Source organism: Crocuta crocuta, unplaced genomic scaffold (genome assembly GCF_008692635.1).
Source record: "Crocuta crocuta isolate KB4526 unplaced genomic scaffold, BGI_CrCroc_1.0 scaffold26, whole genome shotgun sequence".
Lineage (NCBI taxonomy): Eukaryota > Metazoa > Chordata > Mammalia > Carnivora > Hyaenidae > Crocuta > Crocuta crocuta.
In genome coordinates, this window is record NW_027532249.1 from 10,473,359 (window position 1) to 10,477,860 (window position 4,502).

The 4,502-nt window shown below is 36.3% G+C and overlaps 1 non-coding gene across 1 annotated transcript; it reads left to right on the plus strand.

The window, feature by feature from the left end:
- The first annotated feature begins 1,632 nt into the window (after positions 1-1,632).
- Positions 1,633-1,717, plus strand: TRNAE-UUC (transfer RNA glutamic acid (anticodon UUC)). Its single transcript has one exon. It is a non-coding gene; the product is annotated as a tRNA-Glu (tRNA).
- Positions 1,718-4,502: the final 2,785 nt, after the last annotated feature.

Here is a 4,502-nt window from a genome sequence, read left to right on the forward strand (position 1 = left end):
CTAATATTGTAGCATTCCTTGCGGCTTGAAAAGGCAGGAAGCTTTCCGCATCCAGGGAATTTGTACACTGTTCCTTTGCCTGTAGCTGTCTGCCCTCCCACCACGTAGTCACCCCTTTGGTCACTTCCTAGAGGCTTTTGCACAAATGTTAATGAGGAGTGAACCTTTCCTTTCCTTCTGTTTTTGAAATTACATTTTTTCTTTGTCCTCAGACTCTTTGTGTCTGTATGATTTTACTTCTAAACACTTATCACCATCTCGCATACTATATATTTTATAGATGTATTGCTTTACCTTCTGTTTCCCTCTCTAGAATATAAATTCCATGAGGTTAGGGATTTTTGTTTGTTTTCTTTATTACTGTATCTCCACTGACACACTATAGGCACTCAATAAATATGTGTTTAATTAAGAAACGATCCCTGACTCTAGGCAATAACTAACCTGATAAATGCATTTTTGCTAGTAGGTATCAATGGTAACATAGCAAGATTTTAATCAAAGAGATATGCCTTAATATGCCTAAATATTTAATTTAAACACATGCACTTGAAGTCAATATCTTAACAAAAATCAATGATTTTACTAGGGCATGCTTCAGTAGTTAGGAGAAAATGAGCCTTGCCTTAAACTTTTGTAGTTAATAGCATTATTTCAGTTGTAAGCAATAGAAACCCAATTCAAATTAAGTAATATAAAACTATTAGCTCACTTAATGGAATGTTTAGGTATAGGGTTTTGGTTAGGGTTCTTATAATCTTGGTTTCATTTCTGTTTCCCAGGGGTCTATTGCCTAAATCTTCCTCCATACAGTGACTTCTTCCTCAGCTGGTAAAATGTCTGTAGATATTATGGCTTCATATCCATGCATGGCAGTGTTCAGAAAAAAGGAAGGGAGGCTTTTTTAGAAAAATTCTTAGGAGAGTCAGAAGGAATTTTCCCAGCAGTTCCCAGAAAATCACTCCTCACATACCACTTGTTCAATTAAAGTCACGTACTCATTCCTGAATAAATTATTGGCAAGAGATTTGGGATTATATATAGCTATTAAGCCCACTCCAAGAGCTGGGAGGAAAGGAGGGCTCTCCTGAGGCACATAGGATTTCTGGGAAAAGGAGAAGGCTTAAGAACTCCAGGTAACTTTGGTTCTATGATGAAAGAAGAAGTGGGGAGACAACCAAATGTTGGCTGTGCTTTTTTGTGTCTTATGGACCACTTATCACCATTTTTTCCAGCTTTAGGAACAAGTTTATGATCTTTAAGATAATAGCTATAAAGTATTCTCATCTCTAGATGGCCTCTGAAATTAATCTAAATTGCTGCTGTGGGTAAAGAATTTGTTTCTCCCCTAAATGAACTGAACACAATGTCACTTAGAGGGAAAAAACCCTTAATTTTTCTTTTTTCAAATGCCTTGAATTATGTAGCTAGTGCTATATGAATTGTGAAATGAATTCATTAGTTCTGAAAATTATACTTGCATTATTATATATGCTATTGATATGTTTTCATTCTAGTATGTTAAATGCATTAAAGGTTACAAAATGAAAATGAGATAAATGTATGTCTTCTCATCCTGAAAATTATATTATGTATTCTGTTTTTAAAAGACTATATTGAAAGTGTGGGGGCGCCTGGGTGGCTTAGTCGGTTAAGCGTCCGACTTTCGCTTGGGTCGTGATCTCGCGGTTCGCGGGTTCGAGCCCCGCGTCGGGCTCTGTGCTGACTGCCAGCTCAGAGCCTGGAGCCTGTTTCAGTCTGTGACTCCCTCTCTCTGACCCTCCCCTGCTCACGCTGTCTCTCTCTCTCTCTCTCCTAGAAATAAATAAAAAACATTAAAAAAAAAAAAAAAGAAAATGTGTATTAGGATCAGTTTAAGGGCTATTGAAATAAAATAACACAAATCTGTCATTTGCATCTTAAAATGTAGGGCATAAAAAGAATTCTCAGAGAATTTTAGAGCATGTGATTTGGGTTCTCACAATAAATCCCAAACCAGACCCAGGTTTCATGGGAATTTTCCAGGTATTTATAAATCAGTTAAAGTCCCATGGTCTTCCATTCAGCATTATTTGATTATGTCTGCACATAAATTTGACAAGGTGTTTTCTTCTTGTTTCATACAGTAAGACCTAGAAAATTGGCCTGTGGGGAAAGAATTCTTCCTGACCACCCTGTTTATGGCTAAAGGTGTGACAAGAACATTATCATACCAGGCATTGGGATCATCAGAAGTAAAATTACGAGGCACTCAGATTGTAAGAGGGTGGAATGCTGTCAAAATTGAGCAGAAGCATTCTCTCTGGGGCTTTCTCTGGAAAAAGGATTTGCATATCCCACAAAGCCGTTTAGTTTATTGGTGAGCTATTCTCCTCTGTGCTAGATTTCTTTATAGAGTCAAATCTTTACAGAAGGGAAGCAGAGTTTAGCTATCTTCAGTACACTAGAAGATTCCTTTGTGAGATTTATATGCCTGTAAAATCTGAGAATGAAACTTTTGCCTTTTCTTTCTCCATCTCAGTCTCCTTCTCCTCCTCTGCCTTGTCGTTGTCGTTCTCCTCCTCCCCCTCCCCCTCACCTCCTCCTCTCCCTCCCCTTCCTCCTCCTCCTTTTTTTGAGGCTGCTCTGAAATATTAAATAGACAAGAGTGGATTGAGAATGATTCCTCCATTTAAAAGAAGAGTTACTTCAAGTCTAAAACCCATTCTGGAAATGAGCCTGGTCAAGCTAAACTCTCTAGCTTATCATAATAAGATACAAAAAGACTTGCACTCTAAACAGAAAGCTCATAAAATCATGTATTTATATTAAAGCTCATAAAATCATGTATTTATATTAAGAGGAGCATTGTTTTGGAAATAGTGTAAGAAAAGAGATTTCATTTGCCCTTTTAAGGACCACCTGTTATGTCTCTTAAAAATTCTTATTGAGAGGTTTTGGAAGATTGATGCACAATTAATTGTGTAAGTTAAATTTTTAAAGAAAACCATCTTCTGTGTCTGGTGGTATAGGGGGTTGTTTGCATGGGCTGCTCAGTAGTCATTCCATAATGCTTTGTTGGAAGAAATAACTGAATTAAATATTATGAATAGATTGAATGGTATAAGGTACAAGATAGCATCATTCTAATAATTCAAATCAATTGATGTAGGAAGTGGGCTTTCTGTACTCCTCAAGAGAACTATGGCCTGTGGTACCACTGGATTGTTTAAGTATCAGGAAATTATCCTGTCAGTCAGTGGAGGATCTTTGTAGAAATAAATGCAGGGAAAGTTCTTGCCTGATTAGACCATAGTTTATCTTCACAAGAGATGGCCAAACACTACATGTTATGCTTTTTGAAAGTAAAATAAAATGATATATATACCTCATAAACAAATAAATTGATAGCATAATAATATTTTAAGGTTTGCCAGTTATTGAGTCTGTTGACCTTTTTATCCTTGTCTTGACTAGAACAGATTTTGATACTCATTAATTAAAAAGAGACTGATATTTTAAGATATTTAGAGACATGAACAATTAAAAGAATCTTACAAATCTTATAATTCCTATTAAAGGTAATATTCCCTCCCTTCAATAATGTAGACATTATCTAAAATACTTCTAGCCTTCCTATGCCTAATATGGGCTCCCGAGCTGACATTGCAAACCCCTCTGAAGAATAGTGAAATACTTTTAAAGTAAAAGGTGGGGAAGATTCCCCATGGCAGGTTTGTGGATCAGTAAGGAAATCTATTTATGTCTTTCACTGGCCTTATTTGGAATACAAAAAGAAAAGTCATTTCTAAAAATGTTTATATGAACTGTGCCTTCAAAGACCAAGCCTCTATATTCCTAAATGAAAGGTAATTTAAGTAGGTTATATGCATATGATACTCAATATATCCCAATTTAAACAGTGACTTAGGTCTATGTAATCTATTAGTGTTATTTGTTCCTGTGGTTAAGAAGAAAAGGCAAATAAATAACAAAAGGCAATAAAATTATAGGGAAAGGATAAAGAGGATAAGAAAACTTATGATGATTAATGAAATTAAATATGAAATGAAAATAGTAGGGGGTGAGATAAGTAAATTTTTTAAATGTTTATTTCTGAGAGAGAGAGAGAGAGAAGGTGAGCAGGTGAGGGTCAGAGAGAGAGGGAGACAGAATCTGAAACAGGCTTCAGGCTCTGAGCTGGCAGTCAGCACAGAGCCTAAAGACGGCCTCGAACCCACGAGCCATGGGATCATGACCTGAGCCGAAGTCCGACGCTTAACCGACTGAGCCACCAGGCGCCCCAGGGATTGAGATAATTAAAATAGCCAAACTTATGTAAGAGCCAGACAGACAGGCACTAGGATGTAACTGTTATGAAAGCAGAGATAATATTCCTTTAGGTTACTATTACATCCTTGGCAGTTAAACAAATATTTATGAGAGGATAGAATGATACTATAGAATAAAATCCAAATGGGTTCAAAGAAAATAGTTAATGTAATGTCTTTATGTAAATGTAA